Source organism: Thalassophryne amazonica, chromosome 10 (genome assembly GCF_902500255.1).
Source record: "Thalassophryne amazonica chromosome 10, fThaAma1.1, whole genome shotgun sequence".
NCBI lineage: Eukaryota > Metazoa > Chordata > Actinopteri > Batrachoidiformes > Batrachoididae > Thalassophryne > Thalassophryne amazonica.
In genome coordinates, this window is record NC_047112.1 from 86679441 (window position 1) to 86699634 (window position 20194).

The 20194-nt window shown below is 45.7% G+C and overlaps 1 protein-coding gene across 1 annotated transcript in view; it reads left to right on the forward strand.

Annotated features, from left to right (window-relative positions):
- The first annotated feature begins 7455 nt into the window (after positions 1-7455).
- dab1a (DAB adaptor protein 1a) overlaps positions 7456-20194 on the forward strand; it is a 929000-nt gene continuing 916261 nt past the window's right edge. The window contains exon 1 of the mRNA XM_034180437.1: positions 7456-7796. The gene's annotated coding sequence lies outside the window, so the exon portion shown is untranslated. The remainder of the gene's footprint in view (positions 7797-20194) is intronic.

Genomic DNA, 20194 nt, shown 5'->3' on the forward strand with positions numbered 1-20194 from the left:
TTCCTGCGGCTTGTTGGTTGGGGCCAATCTCTCACCGCCGCAACCTTGGCCAGATCAGGGGCGATGGAGTTGGAGGAGATGATGAACCCCAGGAAGGACAAAGAAGTGCGGTGGAACTCGCACTTCTCGCCCTTCACAAACAGCCGGTTCTCCAACAACCGCTGTAGGACCTGACGTACATGCTGGACATGGGTCTCAGGGTCCGGGGAAAAGATGAGTATATCGTCCAGATATACGAAGACGAACTGATGCAGGAAGTCCCGCAAGACATCATTTACCAAAGCTTGGAACATCGCGGGGGCGTTAGTGAGGCCGAACGGCATGACCAGGTACTCAAAGTGACCTAACGGGGTGTTGAATGCCGTCTTCCATTCGTCTCCCTTCCGGATCCGAACCAGGTGGTACGCGTTTCTAAGATCCAATTTCGTGAAAATTTGGGCTCCATGCAGGGGCGTGAACACTGAATCCAACAGAGGTAACGGGTATCGGTTGCGAACCGTGATCTCGTTCAGCCCTCTGTAATCAATGCATGGACGGAGTCCGCCGTCCTTTTTACCCACAAAGAAGAAACCAGCACCCATCGGGGAGGTGGAGTTCCGGATCAGCCCGGCAGCTAAGGAGTCCCGGATGTAGGTCTCCATTGATTCGCGTTCCGGACGTGAGAGGTTGTACAACCTACTGGACGGGTACTCAGCGCCCGGGACCAAATCGATGGCACAATCGTACGGTCGGTGCGGGGGAAGAGTGAGCGCCAGATCTTTGCTGAAAACGTCAGCAAGATCATGGTACTCCTTTGGCACCGCCGATAGATTGGGGGGAACTTTGACCTCCTCATTAGCCGTCGTGCCGGGAGGAACCGAGGATCCTAAACACTCCCGGTGGCAGGTTTCGCTCCACTGCGTCACAACCCCGGACGGCCAATCTATCCGGGGATTGTGCTTCACCATCCATGGAAAGCCCAAAATCACTCGGGAGGTAGATGGTGTTACATGGAACACGATCTCCTCCCTGTGATTCCCAGACACAACCAAAGTCACTGGTTGTGTCTGATGTGTGATTAATAGAAGCAGGGTGCCATCTAGTGCTCGCACCTGCAATGGTGCCGGCAGAGCCACCAGGGGGAGCCCTACTTCCTTTGCCCATCTGCTATCCAGCAGATTCCCTTCCGACCCCGTGTCTACCAGTGCTGGGGCGTGAAGGGTTAAATCCCCACAAAGGATTGTTACTGGGATTCGTGCAGATTTGCGGGGTTTCCCCGCGTGCGTGTTATGGCCCACCCTTAGCCCAGTTTCTAAGGATGGGCGTTGTAGTTTGACCGTTTGGGGCAGTCCTTCTGCCGGTGCTCACAAGAGCCGCAGATAAAACACTCCCCGTGGGCCAGCCTCCTTTGTCTAATGTTTGTTTTCACTTTGGCCCTGCTCGTGTCCATAGCCTCCTCAGCAGGGGGAGCTGTAGCCACACGGAGCTCTCTAGCAGTGAAGCGTGGGGACGACGTCACCTTTTCGGAACCGGAAGGGGGAGGGACGGCTCGTGCCCGGTCACGCCCCCCGGCCTGCTCCCGACGATGCTCGTTTAAACGGTTGTCTAAGCATATAACTAAATCGACAAGCCCGTCAAAATCCCGCGGTTCCTCCTTAGCCAGTAGGTGCTCCTTCAGGACCGGGGACAGTCCATTTACGAAGGCGGTGCAGAGCGCAACGTTATTCCAGCCGGACCTCGCTGCGGAAGTCGACTGCATACTCAGCTGCGCTACGGCGCCCCTGTCTCATAGACAGCAGCATGTTCGAAGCGGTCTCGCCTCTGTTGGGATGGTCAAACACTTGTTTGAACTCCCATACAAACCCAGTATAAGACGTTAGGAGGCGTGAATTCTGCTCCCAAAGCGCCGTAGCCCAGGCGCGTGCCTCTCCTCGAAGCAGATTTATAACATAAGCCACCCGGCTGGCATCTGACGCGTACATGACAGGGCGCTGTGAAAAGACGAGCGAACACTGCATGAGGAAGTCTGCACACGTCTCAACACAGCCCCCGTTCGGTTCCGGAGGGCTTATGTATGCTTCAGGGGACGGTGGTGGGGGTCGTTGAACGACCAGTGGAACGTCTGATACAGGCCCAGGACCAGCCAGAGGAGTGGCTGCAGCAGCCCCCTTGATCGCGCGCTTCCACCCTGGCGGTGAGAGCCTCCACCCTCCGGTTAAGGAGGACATTCTGCTCGGTCACTAAATCTAACCGAGCTGTGAAGGCGGTTAAGATCTGCTGCAGCTCACTCAACACGCCTCCTGCTGACGCCTGCGCTCCTGGCTCTTCCATTGGCTGTTCAAGCTCGGGTTGACGCCTCTCGGAATCCATGATGATGGCCGAGAAATCCTGTTGGGAAGGTGTCGTAGCACAGACCCACAACAGGGGGCGCAAATGAACGGACAATGGATAAGCCAAAAAGTAACAATTTAATGTTGTGATAATACACAACTAAATGTACAGAAATTTGCACAGTCAATAAACACCAGGTGACGTGTGGGCAGGCTCGAAGATAGAAGACCCCTGACAAGAGAGAAGCCGCGTCCCACACGGCTTCCACCACCAACGGTCTGAAGAACACCGGAGCCGCCAAGTCCCGAGTCCCCAGGTGGCCTCTGTCTTCGGCTGTCGACCCTGGTACTGCTGGCAGAAAGCAGAGATAAGATGTATGAGTGTGAGTGTTATGTGTCGGACGCAGCTCGGAGAACCGACCAGCGTTTGAAGGACCCAGTATGAAATAAGCAGAGCACGGTTCAAAGGCTAACTGAATTTAATACATAACAGTGATAATATAATAACAAAAGGTGCGGCCTGGCGTGGTGCGCTCCCAGCAGCGCTAACGGTCCGGAGCCAGAAGCTGTTTCGGACCCAAGGACCCCGCCGACACCCCCCAGGTGGCCGCAACAACCGAGTCTGTGAAAGAAGGAACCATTAAGTGAGTCCACACTCTACACACAGAACACTTAAAGGTGTACAAACAGCAAACACTTCCTGGCTTGATTACTGATCAGCTTCCCAACCTGCAGGCATGGAACAATCAGTTCACAAAACTCCACTGCGGTGAAAGCTGATACATGACTAACAAACAGCTCAATACAATAAGGTGTGAGGGACACCACATTTACTGACTGTATAAATGTTAGTCACAAAATCTAACGTACCTCAGGAAGTGTGCTGACGAGCGTGAAACCTCACCCCCTCCTCTTTCACAGACTGTGCATCAAACCTGGACGTTCTCAGCATCCGCTGTTGATGAGATGGCTCCCGAGACGACGATCTCACCCGTCTGGTCACAAGGTCGAGTCTCTGGCAAATACACACTGTGCACTCCAGTCTTAAATGCCAACATGTTCCAATCCATCCAGATGCACCACAGCTGTGAGTCCTGACGAGTCGCAGGTGATCAGGGTGAGGTCCTGACAGCCTCAGCAACACAGCCACTCAGTCCCAAACGCACGCCACCTGGGAGGAAAACCAAAAGACAGAAACAAACCGGCAGCCAGGCCCCCCCAGCCATATAACAGTGAGTCCGCACACTCAGTAATCCACAGTCTAAACACAGTTAGGAGGGAGCACCTCCACCTCCAATCACACACTCGTACAGCTCCTGGTTTAACCACTTATCTGAGTTGGGATGTGAGGCGAAGCTGTCGCTGTCACACCAAACGCCAATCCCTCAGACAAGGAAACACTCCAGGAAAACGGCTGTAACAGAAGTTCAGGTTAAACACTCAAAGTGTCTGTCAGCAGAGAAATTACCTTTTAAATGGTAGTCGATTTCTCGGTGGGGAGGTGGAGTTGCAGTCCGGCTTAAGTAGTGGTGTAGATGAGTGACAGCTGGTGTGATGAGTGACAGCTGTCACTTCCTCTGGGTCTGGCGCCCTCTCGTGCTTGGAGCCCGCACTCCAAGCAGGGCGCCCTCTGGTGGTAGTGGGCCAGCAGTACCTCCTCTTCAGCGGCCCACATAATAACTGAGGTATTGCACTTGGTTGTATTGTACAGGTACTTTGTTGTATAAGACTGTTGTTTATGCTGGTCAAAGGCAGTCAGTGTATAGGTTTTTGGCAGTGTTCATTTCTCACAGCTCTGGGGTAGAAGCTGTTGTTAGGTCTGTTTGTCTGTGATGGGATGGACCTGAACTATCTGCCAGAGGCCAGCAACTCAAACAGCTAATGTCCAGTGTGGGAAGGGTCTTAGATGATGCTGTCTGATCTGCTGAGACAGCGAGAACTGAAAAGTTCCTCCATAGAGGGCAATGTGCAGCCAGTGATTTTCTGGGCAGAGTATATGATCCTCTGAAGGTCTCTCCTGTCTGCTGTTGAGCTGCTGGCATACCAAGTAGAGATGTAGTATGATAGCACTCTCAGTGAAGCAGCAATCAAAAAAAGAAACCTGCATCTTCTCACACAGTTTTTTTCTGAGGGTTGTCACAAAGTAGAGTCTCTGCTGTACCTTCTTGACTGCCACTGTGGTGTTTGTGGACCAAGACAGATCTTCTGCAACTTGTATACCCAAAATCCTGTAGGCAGGAACCCTTTCCCTACAGTCTCTTTTGAAGTGTAGTGGGTTGTGGTCTGTGTTGTGCTTCTGGAAATCTGAGTTCTTCTGATTTGTTAGAGTGCCATTCAAGGCTGTTCTCTGTCCCCTATGCCATCAGCTGTTGGACTTCATCCCAATAGGTTGTTTCATCTAGTCCTGATGATGAGTAGGATGCCAGTGTTGAGTGTAACAGTAGAGGAGAGGAAGGGGCCTACTCTAACCATCTGGGGTGGTTAGTCACAAAGTCTTTGATCCAGTGGCAGGCAGGCTGTGAAAGTCATAAGCCAACAGATTTGGTGACGAGTCTGTCTGTGATGCCTGTGTTGAGCTGAAATCTACAAACGGCATCCTCGCATAGTTCCCCTGCTGCTCACAATGGGAAAGTACAGTGTGTATGGCAGTGGAGATGGTGTCTTCTGTAGACCTGCTTGCTCTGTTATCATACTGGTGTCAGCCAATAGTGACTGGGAGACTGTCTTTGATGTGTCAAGGACCACTTGCTCAAGTTTGTGCCACTGGACGGCAGTCATTGAGACTGCTGGTAAGAGGCTTCTATAGCAATGGGATGATGGTGTAGACTTAATGATGGGATGGTGGACTTAAACAGGGATAAGTGGAAGATCTTTGTGAAGCCCTCAGAGAGCTGATCTGCATATTCTTTCAGCATCCGAGCTCGGGCTCACTCAGGGCCATTCTAAATGAGCAAAGAAATAATTAAGCTCCTCTTGCATCGAGATGTCTGTATCATCAGCTGTGTGGTTGCTGGTTTTGTAGGTAGTGATGTGCTGAATGCCTTGTCATAGTCCCTGTGGGTCACTCTTGGTGAAGTGGTCTTTGTCTGCCTGTTTTTTGGATCATGTCTCTGCCTAATGCTTTGGCTACTGTTGCTATTTTTGGACTGCCTTTTTGTGTAACAAACCCCGCTTGGTCTGACATTAAACTCCTGAATCCCGCATTTATGTCCAACCTCATGGTGCCATCGAGCGTGTCAAGTTGACAAACTTTGACACAACTATGAACTGGATTTTTTTCATGTAGCTGATCTAACAAAGTACACTCAACAAAAATATAAACGCAACACTTTTGGTTTTGCTCCCATTTTGTATGAGATGAACTCAAAGATCTAAAACTTTTTCCACATATACAATATCACCATTTCTCTCAAATATTGTTCACAAACCAGTCTAAATCTGTGATAGTGAGCACTTCTCCTTTGCTGAGATAATCCATCCCACCTCACAGGTGTGCCATACCAAGATGCTGATTAGACACCATGATTAGTGCACAAGTGTGCCTTAGACTGTCCACAATAAAAGGCCACTCTGAAAGATGCAGTTTTATCACACAGCACAATGCCACAGATGTCGCAAGATTTGAGGGAGCGTGCAATTGGCATGCTGACAGCAGGAATGTCAACCAGAGCTGTTGCTCGTGTATTGAATGTTCATTTCTCTACCATAAGCCATCTCCAAAGGCGTTTCAGAGAATTTGGCACTACATCCAACCAGCCTCACAACCGCAGACCACGTGTAACCACACCAGCCCAGGACCTCCACATCCAGCATGTTCACCTCCAAGATCGTCTGAGACCAGCCACTCGGACAGTTGCTGGAACAATCGGTTTGCATAACCAAAGAATTTCTGCACAAACTGTCAGAAACCGTCTCAGGGAAGCTCATCTGCATGCTCGCCGTCCTCATCGGGGTCTCGACCTGACTCCAGTTCGTCGCCGTAACCGATTTGAGTGGGCAAATGCTCACATTCGCTGCCGTTTGGCACGTTGGTGAGGTGTTCTCTTCACGGATGATGCGAAGGAGATGTGTTGCACTGCATGAGGCAAATGGTGGTCACACCAGATACTGACTGGTATCCCCCCCCCAATAAAACAAAACTGCACCTTTCAGAGTGGCCTTTTATTGTGGGCAGTCTAAGGCACACCTGTGCACTAATCATGGTGTCTAATCAGCATCTTGGTATGGCACACCTGTGAGGTGGGATGGATTATCTCAGCAAAGGAGAAGTGCTCACTATCACAGATTTCGACTGGTTTGTGAACAATATTTGAGGGAAATGGTGATATTGTGTATGTGGAAAAAGTTTTAGATCTTTGAGTTCATCTCATACAAAATGGGAGCAAAACCAAAAGTGTTGCGTTTATATTTTTGTTGAGTATAGTTTATGCAACAAGGTAAATCAGTTCTGGCGTCATATTGTGTTTCGTTGTCCTCAGAAAGTTCTGCCCGCTTTCGGACACTACCATCACCAAGACTGATGGAGAACCCCACTTCATTCTGAAATGCATCATACTGGAAGATGTTGATACTCAAACTATTGCCTCATAGTATGTTTAAGTTGAAAATGGCCAGAGAAACTGCATTATTAACCCTGCTATGAACTCTTTCAAAGCTTTCTTTCAAACCCATTTGGAGGATGTGATTGAAATTGTGCAAAAAGAGCAACGGACAAACCTCGACGTCAACGTTTCTGTTTCTGGCACTTACTGAGGTGGGTAATCGAATAGAATAGAAACTTTATTGTCATTGCACATCTATACATACAACAAAACTTGTTCTCTACATTTAACCCACCCTAATTACAGTTAGACTCATTCCAACCACTAGGAGCAGTGGGCAGCCACAGTCCGGCACCCGGGGACCAACTCCAGATGTAAACGCTGCCTTGGTCGGGGTAGAGAAAGGAGCAAACCCTAAATAAGCATGTTTTCGAGGACATGAGGAGGACAAATTTACATTTTTTGTCAATGGAAGCAGAGCAGATTCTGCTGTTTGGTAGAATGTGGTAGCCAGGAGGAGGGGTGAGGCAGAGACAGAGAGAGGGAGAGAAAGAGAGAGAGGTTGGGGGGGGGTTGCTTCTTACTCAGAGCTGTGCTACAGTGAGCGTTGAGCTAGTGACTCTCTGAGCTCTGTGTATGTGTGTCTTTAGGCTGATGTGGTGCAGGGTGTAGCTGAGCCACGTTAGCCTCCCTGCAGCACTCCCGCAGCCCAGACATCCAGCAGCTCCACTGGTCTTGAACTGCATTTAGCCTCTGCTGTCTTGACGTGCTCCCCGTCTTGTCGCCGAGGATTTTCTGTCCCTGCAAGGATTCTCTCTCATTCTGTCCAAAGGGGAGAGAGGAGAGAAAGAGGGGAGCAGGAAGAGCTACGACTGGGCCCGCTGTGACCTTCGCGGGGTGGCCGTAAAGCAAAAGTGGAGTCGGGAAGTGGTGCAGGATTCATCAGGTGTGTGTCAGCACGTTATAGGAGGAATAAAAAAAAAATGTGGGGCGAGAGTTTGGGAGGGTGATGGGCCACTCTGCTTGTGGTGTGGGTGGGATTTTCCTAATCAGCACACATGCATGATACAGCACACTGGGTGCATATTAAGTGGAATACGCAATTAAAACACAGGGGGCCGACACATGTGTGACAATGCTGTTCTGTACAACATCTGAGCTGTTTAATTCATGCGAAAACTGCAGAGAGGAGGTAGTGAGAGCAGATAAGCTTTGGAAGAGTGATGCTTTTATGTCATGTGGTGGTTGATGCATCCACCGAGCTGTATGAAGTGAGGGGAAGATATGAATGGGGATGCGTGGAGATGGATGAAGCACAGCAGAGGAAGATGTATGTTTTTTCCCAGTTAGAGCTCAGCAGAGATGACGGCCATGTTGGCGTGTCTGTTTTCTTTCGGACTTTGCAGTAGTGAGAGAAATGTCTGTTTTTGGAGTATCAATCACAATGGGGCTGAGCTCTGCCTCAAGGATGCGGGTGACAAAAGGGAGCTTTCACAACACTTGTACATCTTTCTCATGTTGTGCATGTGTATTTTTATATTTTGTGCTGGAATACTTCCTTGTGCAAAGTACTTCATGATTTTCTTTTAATTTCGTTATTTATTCATAATTTTTTTTAAAGGGACAGCTGTGGAAAAGGGATCCAGCCTTTGGGCCACTTGCATGTCGCAGTGTGCAGCTGTTCCGTACTGTGCATCTGCACTTGGATGCATCACAGGGTCAAACACCTGAACCCAACTGCAATATCTGATGCCAAGTAAAAGGAGCCAGCCTGATGCTAATTTTCAGAGGGTGAATTTGAAGTACAGGTGGATGTATGAAATAAATGAAACAGGCCCTCTTTGACAGAAAGTATGGGTGGGGTTTTGGGAATGTCAACATTCTGAAGTTGTGTTGCTCAGCTGCTAAAGCACTCTGCACAAAAGTGCCGGCAGGTTTGTGCTCTTTTTCTGTAAGGCACCTCACCAAGAGCAGGCACTGTCCATTAAATGTAGGTTGGACCTAAAATCTACAAGATCCAAATCCAGCACCAAATCGAGACTCTGCAAATCATAAGAATTTTTTGAGTGCAAAAGTATGTTGTTTGTAGACTTGAGTATGTATACCATTTCATGCCCCTAGGTAACACTGTTTCCTAATTGTGAATAGACTGTGAAAGTTAGAGCCGTGATATTTACCTCCACCAACAAAGTTGGAGGAGGTAATGTTATCATCCCTGTTTGTGAACAGCCTGGAGTCTGCAATTGTTCATATATCGTTATGATTTTTTATTTTTTTATTTATTTTACTTAAGATTCATATCCTGTAAGAAGTGATTCACTTTTCAAGACCATAGGGCAAAGTCAGGCAAAATCTTGGAAAACTGGAAAAATCCCTATCTTTAACATTGAATGAACTGAATTCAAACATTTATAACTCAAAAAAAAAAAAAGAAAAAAAACCATCAAACTTCTTTCATATTTGAAAGCATTATGTCGGATGGTATCCTTTATAGACTGACAAACTTTGATCCAATTCTGATCCAGATTACAGATTTTGTGGCCACTTAAATTTAACATTGAAAATTCCTTTTAATGTATATTTTACATGATATCTCAAACAAATGTGCCTCAATCACTCTCATATTTGAACGTGAGGTGCAGACTGACACTCAGTGTCGCCTGACAAAGTTTGATCTGGATCTGATCTGGATTGTGGATTTTGTGAACATTTGAATTTAATACTGAGAAGCCAATTTGATGCACATTTTGCATTATATCTCAACCAAAAGTGCCTCAAACACTCTCATTTGTGACAATGAGGTGCAAACTGGCACTCTCAATGAGTAGGTCAAGTTTGATCCGCATCTGATCCGTATTGCAGATTTACAGAATATCTGATTCTTTTTAACATTGAAAAGACATTTTGATCTATATTTTTTGAATTATATTTTATCTTATGAAAAGCCACTTCTAACAGGACTTTGACCTTCAAAATTTGTTTCCAAGGTAAAAATTTGTGGAATTGGAAGCTAGTGTTGGAGGTTTTAGCACAGCACTCTAGTTCACCTTTGCACTGACTGCGTACTCGTGTTGTGAGAGGACGTTGTTGTTGATGATGTTCTGTATCAATGCATATCATTTGATATTTCTACATTTTTGACATATTGGCTTATCATTTTATTATGCCTAATCCCAAAATAAATGAATGTTTCCTTCATCTCTGCATGGGAGCGGGCCCCCTCATGGAGGCTGCTGTGTTGATACAGTCGGCCAATAGGGACATATTGACCCCAATTTTCCCATTTTGCAGCATGACAGGAAGACTGAATACACTATCCACTGGTTGCTAGTGCAGGATAACAAGTTTGATAACACTCATTCTTTATCACAAGAGAATGCAAGGGAACATGAATCCAAATCACCAAAGAAGCAAACGTATTTAAGGACACTAATCATGATGGGTGACAGCATAATTCAATCTGCAACCTCACCACAAAGTGACACTAAATCCTACACATTGCAGCTTTAATGAAAAAATGATGACCATGAAAGCTTTGGATCACTTCTCTCACCCTACTGGTTATGGAGCCATCTAAAAAAATGTGTGTTTTTATTGATTTTTTTTTTTTTTTTTTTTACAATTATAATATGAGTGACTTTATCAGAGGCATCATGGTGGATTAGTGGTTAGCACTGTTGCCTCACAGCAAGAAGGTCATGGGTTCAATTCCCACCTGTGGCCTTTCTATGTGGAATTTGCGTTTTTCTCCCCATTTTTGCGTGGGTTCTCTTCTGGTGCTCCAGCTTCCTCCCACATCTAAAACATGCAGGTTAGGTGGATTGGAAATTTTAAATTGTCCGTAGGTGTGCGTGCGGGTGTGAATGTGTTTGTTTGTCTGTATGTGGCCCTGTGACAGACTGGTGTCCGGTCCATTTCAATTCATTTCATTTATATAGCACCAAATCACAACAAAGTTGCCTCAAGGTATTTCAAACAAGTAAGGTCTAACCTTACCAACCCCTAAAGCAAGCACACAGGTGACAGTGGTAAGGAAACACTCCCTCTGATGAATTGAGGAAGAAACCTCAAGCAGACCAGACTCAAAGGGGTGACCCACTGCTTGGGCCATGCTACAGACACAATTGACAATAGAAATATACAGGAAATTTTGGGAATCCATGCTGGTGCACAGGACGAGAGGCTTGCAGAAGAAGACACCCACTCCCATCTCTGGATGGAGCCGCACCTCAAACAGAGAGAAAAAAACAGAGTCAGGCAGCAGAAAGACAACAAATACAGTATAATTTGTCAGCATTAAGCAACAAGAAAAACAGAAGAAATACTAAGGTGATCACCGGCCACTAGCCCTAAGCTTCACTAAAAGACCCAGACTTTAGCTAAAGTTGAGGCCGCGGCACGCTCTGTTTCCTAATAAAATACATTTAAAAGGGTAGAAAGCACAGTAACATACTATTCTTTGTACAAATTGGAAAATTATTCATGTGATTTTTGATATTATAAACATTTGAAACTAAGGAGTGTTTTTGTGTTCACCCTGTATATTTTTTTTTTTGCCAATCTTTGATTGGTCTGTTCCAAACAATAATCATCTGAAGACAATCGCCCAAGGAATAGTATTTGGTGAAAATGTGTTCACCCATTTCTGAGCTATTTCATGCACAGCCACAAAACATAAGAGCGATGACAAAACCTTGCATGACTACAAGGGGTGCAGGGTAAAATGAGGCCCCATTCCCTTGTGAATATTTGCCAGCTTTTAATGAAATTATATTCCATCCATCCATCCATCCATCCATCCATCCATCCATCCATCCATCCATCCATCCATCCATCCATCCATCCATCCATCCATCCATCCATCCGTTTTCTTTTGCTTTATCCGGAGTCAGGTTGCGGGGGCAGCAGCTCAAGCAAAGTTGCCCAGACCTCCCGATCCACACACACCTCCCCCAGCTCCTCCGGGGGAACCCCAAGGTGTTCCCAAGCCAGCCGAGAGACGTAGTCCCTCCAGCGTGTCCTGGGACTTCCCCGGGGCCTCCTCCTGATGGGATGTGCCCGGAACACCTCTGCAGCGAGGCGTCCAGGGGGCATCTAGAAAAGATGCCCGAGCCACCTCAGCTGGCTCCTTTCGACGTGGAGGAGCAGCGGCTCGACTCCGAGCTCCTCCCGAGTGACTGAGCTCCTCACCCTATCTCTAAGGGAGCGCCCAGCCACCCTGCGGAGGAAACTCATCTTGGCCGCTTGTACTCACAATCTCGTTTTTTCGGTCATGAGCCAAATCTCATGACCATAGGTGAGGATCGGAACATAGATCGATTGGTAAATCGAGAGCTTTGCCCCCCTACTCAGCCCTCTCTTCACCGCGATAGTCCAATACAGCGAGTGCATCACTGCAGACGCTGCACCAATCCGTCTGTCGATCTCACGCTCCATCCGTCCCTTGCTCCTGAACAAGACCCCAAGATACTTAAACTCCTCCACTTGAGGCAACGACACTCCACCGACATGAAGAGGGCAAAGCACCTTTTTCCGGTCGAGAACCATGGCCTCAGATTTGGAGGTGCTGATTTTCATCCTGGACGCTTCACACTCGGCTGAAATTATATTGTCATGCTAAATGAGCAATTGTAATGTTTCACATAGAGCTTAACACATTCATCGCTCACTGAATAAGCAGAGAACCGATCAGCACTTGTGGGTTCCAGAATCTCTGATTACTTTTGTTTGTCTTGGCAGTGATTTATTAATCATTCCAGAATGCAATCGTCTTTGCTGTATACCACTGACAGGTGAAGAGCAGTGGACGTGGGAGGATGAATGGGCGGCAAAATGAAGAAGAGCAATTAAAATGTCCAAAACAAATCCTGCAAGCCGCTGTTTTGTCTCCGAGCCAGTCTGAGGTGTCTGTAAATGTTTACGTTACTACATGATGATGTGAGGTTGTGTCTGTATGACAGCCAGAGTTGGAGAACGAGGCTTGGAGGAAAATGTGTGCATGCCTGAACAACGCTGGGGAGATCTGCACATCAGACAGACGGAGTCTTGCTTTTGCATTTCTGTCTGTTTTTTGGTTTCACATCTTTCTGAGGTACAAACAAATAAATCATTTACCAACTGATGATTATATCTGACTCAGTCTGTTGAGCTGGCATGACTCAGCAGAGCTGGCACGCACGCACGCACGCTTACTTGATGGGTTGAATCAAGGTTGTTAAGATTCTGGTCTTGTTTCTTTGATTCCACCGTGCAGAATATTGACACTGATGCAGAGTAGATCAGACTGGTAATATTCCTTTGATTTTAGATAATAATAGTGTACTGTATTACACTGGCAGTAAGATCACAGTGTTTGCTGTACTACATTCTCCTTGTGCCTGGAAGTGCATGCAAGTGATTTGCAAAACTCAGAATTGTGTTTCTCCATTCAGCAGAACATCATCAGGGACAGAAGCCTCTTACACAAACAGACTTAAAAAACCCCCCAATAAAAATAAATAACTTTTACACATAGTCCTGAATTAAAACAAGGTATCCAATATTTTTAAAGAAAATATGAACTACTAATGACAAAAAATAGCCTTTGTTAAAATTATATAAAAAAGAAAGATAACACAGCAGACTTGAGTTTAGAACTCCTTTTCAAAAAGATGACAATGTCTGCATTGTTTGGTGAGATGGTAGTAAAAATAATAATAATAATAATAATAGTACTTTTAGGATAAATGCTTTTTAGTGGTGAGTACCCTGTGTGCAGCATAAGAGCTACCATCAGGAATGTTCTGTCCTGGTCGTGGACCAACTCTTTACCCTTGTAAGGATATTAGAAGGGTAAGTCTACATGTCTTTTGTGGACTTTGAAAAGGAGGATCACTGAATCTCTTGAGGTGTCCTGTGTGTGTGTATGTGTGTGTGTGTGTGTGTGTGTGTGTGTGGTGGTTGTAGTGGTGGGGGTATTGCAGGACTGTGATGTACCAGAGCTGCTGCAAAGCAGGATCCAGACTCTATACTGGGTGTCCACCAGTGGTGTCCCATTGTCATGTTCATGGATGGGATATCAAGGCGCAGTCTGGAACTGGATGGTGTCCAGTTTGGTGACACAAGAGTTGCATATTTGCTTTTTTGCAGATGATGTGGTTCTGTTGGCATCATCAGGCAGTGATGTCTGTTGCGCACTGAGCAGGTTTGAGTGTGAAGCAACTGGGATGAGAAACAGCACCTCCAAATGTGAGACCATAGTCCTCTGTCAGAAAAGGCTGGACTGTCCCCTCTGGTTCAGGGGAGAGTTATTGCCCCAGGTGGAGGAGTTTAAGTATTTCAGGGTCTTGTTCACCAGTGGGGGTAAGTTGCAGCGTGAGACCGATAGACAGATTGGGTTGGCATCTGATGTTTTATGGACACTGTACCTGACTGTCATGGTGAAGAACGAGCTGATCCAGAAGGCAAAGCTCTCAGTTTGCCAGTTGGTTTATGCTCCTCTCCTCATCTATGATCATGAACTTTGGGTAATGACCGAAAGAATAAGGCTGCAGACACAAGCTGCAGAGCTGAGATGCCTCTATCGGCTATCTGGGCTTACACTCATGGACAGGGGTCAGGACTCAGGGCCTACACCTGGACAGGGTGAGAAACTCCACTATCTAGGAGAGACTTAGAGTACAGCCATTGCTTCTTCATATCGAAAGGAGTCAGTTGAGGTGGTTTGAGCATCTGGTGAGGATGGTCTGTGGTCGTCTCCCTAGGTAGGTCTTCCAGGCATGTTCACCTAGGAGGAGACCCGGGGAAGACCCAGGACATGCTGGTGGGATGATATTTCCCAGATGCTTAGTCTGCTGCCACCGTGACCTAGACCCAGATTAGAGGCACAAAATGAATGAATGATTGAAAGTCAGGAGATGGATACATACACATTTCCAAGTCATCATATGTGTCTAGGACTTAATTTCCATCGGACATTAGGAAATACAAACACTATGATACTGTACTGTGAATCTGCTTCCAGGAGGCACTTCTTAAAAACCGAGTAACTGCAAGAAGGAGACTAGTGAGGGAAGCCACCAAGACATGAAAACTTTTGTGGATATGACTGGTGAAACTGCATGCAGTTTCTTTTACAGGGACTCTTTCTGTTTGCCCTTCCACAGTGAAGCTGTGACTAGTGATGCAACAGATAAAGGTTACACTGTGGCTCCAATGACATCCACAGGTGTTTACAAGTGTTTTACATACAAGGTTTAGATCTTTAATTTTATTAATATCTTTCTGTAATAAAATTGGCCAAATATGCTGAAACAATACACGTTTATGTATTTGTTGCTGTGGAATTGAGAAACCGGCGCCTGTGCTCTTATATATATGTGTAGTTTATAGGGAGTGGGTGCTTCATGTGAAGGAAAAAGCTTTTCATCAATTCTGACAGAGAATTCCATTATCTGTGGAAGTGTTTGGTGTACAGCCTCTGTGGATTGAGTTTGGCCGTACACGCTGTCAAGATGTGTGCAACATGATACACGGTTCTTCACATGGTGTACGTACATATAGGTGCAGGCCATAAAGAATACATGAATGCATGTATCGATTGTATATCTGCAGTGTGCGCTTTGCCCCTTTTGCGTCCTTTGTATCAGGAACATTTGGACACTGTAAATGAGGAGTGGAGGGAATGAGAATAGGAAAGTGTTTCTTCGCCTCATTCCTCTATGGTGTTGCCTGGGGCTATCATGGCTGTAATGAAGGCTCATTTATCTCCATCGCAATGCAATCGCATCATTCACAAAGGGATTGCAGTAGCTGTGAAAAGAGGATAAGTGTGTGTGCTGTACACACTGGATAAACAAAAGATTTGGCAAAACTTCTAAATTTCAAGGGAGGTTACTGCAGTAAATGTTGGAGTTTTTGAGCCCAAATTAAATTCTTATGTTTGTTCAGATAACTTACTTTTCTTCTTTAGACAAAGCTGAAAGTTCTAATTATATGAACTAAGAATTATACAGTTCAAAAATTGTAGATTAACTCCATATAAGAGGTTCAGGTTATGAAGGTGATAATTTACGTTGGGTTTATCATAATCTGATAAAAGCGAGCCTCTATACCATGTATGTATCAGAAGTATAGTCCAGTCTTGTCCTTTTTTCATGATATTGTCATGCAATGGGATCAAGTTTCGCTCACTATTTTTAACAATACCCCCCCCCCCCCCCTTCCATTTCCACATCAGCACAAATTCGAACTAATTTCTTCATAAAAATGAGGCACATTTCGTGACGGAATCACACACGAATAGATTAAATCACTTTTTGTGATGCTGTCACTCAGTGGTGTGAGATTGGGTTGTGAATATGCACAGTAAATTTTACTCTGTAAAATTTGAGTAAATTTTGAGTAAATTTTCTCTCCTGGGATAACATTCGGTCTCAGTCCAAATAGAGTTAAATATACTCTCTCATAGTGTAAAATCAACTCTTATTTGAGTAGAAACACTTGATTTGACAAGATGGTAGAGTTGATTTCACTCTATAACAGAGTGTATTTTACTTTATTTAGACTGGGACCAAATGTTATCCCGGCAGAGTATATTTTACTCAGCAAAATTTACTGTGTGTGCCACTATCAGGAGCCGTCCACCATCACTAACTCGGGCTGGAAGTGCTCCTGAACAATGCAAACCATTCACTCAACAAAGAAAGCAGGAAGTAAACTCATCGTTGAAATGTCCTGGGAAAAAAAAAAAAATCAGAGTACTTACTATAAATGCAACTCAAAATTAATTCAGGAGGAATTTAGGGACAGAATATGCTTGGACAGCCTTGAGGTGTCACTATAGTAACCGAGTGCCAGAAATTGGCAATAGATCTGCTTAACACCAGAAATTTCAAGAGTTCTTTTTTGCAGAGAACGGCTGTATGTCTGTCTGAGATGTAGGATGTTGGAATACAATTAGGGAATAGCCCTGTTGTGTCTGATGATTTGCAGACGTTCATGCTGGTTATACAGTCGCAAATAAGGAGTTCTGTCATCAGACACGAGGGGATTATTCCCATTCTAATTCAATTCCATTGTTTGCACGGTTTATTGTTCTGTAGGTAATTCGGTCGGTGAGGCTTACCATTGAGCTGAGGCAGCTTCGTTCCAACAGCGGTCAGGGCGCGGAGTAATTCATCAAATGTGAAAATCCATCAAATGTGAAACCGTGATTCTGTATCAGAATCCACATCAATACTTTCGTATGGTAACTTAAATTCACTGATTTCGGGGGCCGCATCGGTATTTTTCTCCCTCTTAGCTAACAGCGCTAACAGCAGCGCACGCAGCTGGTGTTCTGTCGAATTGTGCATCTTGTCGCATAAATTGACAGTTCCGCATCCCGAATTTACTGTGCATGCATGCACATGCGCAGTTGCGTGGAGGACAGGAATGATATTTGACAGGAATGACATCTCGTCAGAACCCCAGTTAGGGCGCGGAGTAATACATCCAAATGTGAAATGGTTGAATATTTTGCCACCATTACCCCGATATTATAAGGTCTGAAATCTCACACGATTAACCAATCAGATTTGTGGAAAAAAATGTAATTGGATTAGAATCAGTGATGTTGTGAGTTCTTCACATACCTGTTGAGTGCAGAAGGACTCCTGTCTTGTATTTTGCGGTCAGGATTATGGGAGCAGATTGTACGTGCAGAACTGGATCAATGAACACAGATTACACTCAAAGGTCAGTTTGAGGAAGGATTCATGTGAGCAGTGTAGCCACCTCCTCCCCCTGCAGCTGGGAGAGGAGGAAGCGGACAGGCCAGATGGGAAAGCAGCCGTAGTGAGGGACAGACGTGTGTAGAGAGATAAAAGCTGAGTAATGTCATCATAAACCCCGTGTCCTCCAGGTCTGATTAAGAGCCTCTCTGAGCGATCCCAGACTCTGCACTGTGATAGGCCAAGGTCACTACGAATCACATCGTAGTGTTACAGATTGATGCTTAACTCCGCCAGGAAACAAAGGAATCTAATTTGGGCAATGGGTGTCCTCTCCACTTCAGATGAAGAGGACGATTCCCTTTGCTTTGAGGCTCTCTAAGTAAGTGTGTGTATGTGCCTGTGGGTTTGTGCGTCACTCTGCTGGATTGTACTCTTGTTGGGTGACGTTGTGCGTGCCTTGGTTCATTCCATTTGTGTTTTATTACTTTTGTGTTTTTTTCTGTACATTTCCGTACATTTGTCTGTACGTGTACACTTTGGTCACTGTGCACGGCACCAACACTCTGGTCATCATGCAGTTAAGGAATGAATTTTAAATGATTGGCAGACTATGATATTAGTTTGGAAATAATAAGAGTGTAATAACTTGGTGGCGTTTGCCTCTGGAGGGTGATTCCCATGTAATCACATTTATTCAACACAATCACTGTCTCTCACACCAGAGCAGGAGACAGGACCGCACGCTTTTTCATTTCCTCTTATGAATGCCACAAGCCACGGTATGTTATATCGTATGTGCACAGTGACGTTGGTGCTGTCTCGGTGCACGTGGCAAGTGTTCATTTTTTTTGATGTCTCAATGTTGATAATGAAAGGTTTTCAGATGTCAAAGGGAAAGGCTGAAGAACAATTATTATACGAGGTCTCTTAGATAATAAACCGACCCTTTTATTATTTTTTTTAACTATATGGATTTGAATGACATGCGATTACACCAATCATGCTTGAACCCTCGTGCGCATGCGTGAGTTTTTTCACGCGTGTCGGTGACGTCATTTCCCTGTGGGCAGGCCTTGAGTGAGATGTGGTCCCGCCCTCTCGGCTGAATTCCTTTGTTTCACACGCTGCTCGAGACGGCGCGCGTTGCTTTATCAAAATGTTTTCTGGACCTGTGAGGAATATCCGAGTGGACACTATTCGAGAAATTAAGCTGGTTTTCTGTGAAAAGTTTAACGGCTGATGAGAGATTATGGGGTGTTTCTGTCGGTGTAAGGACTTCCCACGGAGCGGGACGTCCTGCAGCGCTTCCAGGCGCTGTCGTCGGCCTGTTTCGAGCTGAAAACATCCTAATTTAAGGCTTAATTCACCCAGGACGTCGTGAGAGAACAGAGAAGATTCAGAAGAGGCTGGCATGAGGAATTTATGCGGACATTCCACTGTTTAAGGACATTTTTTTAATGAAAGACGTACGCGCAAATTCGCCGAGTCGTTTCCGTGACGACTCGGCAAATCTGTGTGCGCCGCGACAGGAAAAACACCTCCGTGTTGAAAACCATTTGTAGAATTCAGGCGGCTTTTAATGGCTTTCAACAAGTGAGTAACTGAGAAATTGTTTAACAGCTTGGGCATGTTCCAACTTGCCCGTTAAGATTTCCAACGGAGGTGTTTTTCCTGCCGCGACCCCCCCGCGGTCGGGTCCAGCCCGACATGCGACTCTGCCCGCACGTTCTTTACATTACAAAATGACCGTTAACAATGGAATGTCCGAATAAACTCCTCATGCCGACTTCTTCTGAAAGTTCTCTGTTCTCTGACGACTTACTGCGTCAACAGAGCCTGAAATGTGGAAGTTTTCAACTTGAAACGGCGAGACGCTGCCGCCTCGAAGCGCAGATCGCCGTCAGGCGCCGTGGACCGTCCTTAAAGCGACACTACCAGACCAAAATCTCTCATCAGCCGTTAAAATTTTTACCGAAAACCAGCTGAATTTATTGAATGGTGTCCACTCAGTTGTGCCTTACAGTTTTGAAAAAATTTTTATCAAACAAAGCAACAGTCTCTGAGCCATTCCTAAACAATGAAAAAAATCGACGAGCGGGTGGACGACTCCTCACTGCCCACAGGCGAATGACGTAACTGACAGGCGTGAAAAAACTCTCGCATGCCCACGAGGGTTCAAGCATGTCTGATGTAATCACACGTGATTCAAATCCATATGGTTTTTGAAAAAAATAATAAGGTCGGATACTTTTCTAATAGACCTCGTAAGTGTCTGTAGGAACTGACAGTGTCCATATCAACAGTCAGGTGGAGTTTGCAGTATCAATATTTTTAAGGCATAGTTTTAAGATGGACAATTGGATAATCCCAATGCCCATCACCAGTGTTGACTAACATAATAATGTAGAGGCATCGTCATGATGCCACACACCCCTGCAACCCAGACTAATTCCACTGTCCCCATGTTAACGTGAATAAAATGTAATTATTTGGTCATGCAGGGGATTACCCCAAAGATCAAAGTGAGCACTGATGAATATGTGCTCTTCAGAGAGTTAGCCAGTGAGGGCAAAAATGAAGGATGGGGGCAAGTCCTCATAGAAGGATTTACCATAAGGCACAGGTAGGCAATTGCTTTGGGCCTCATCCT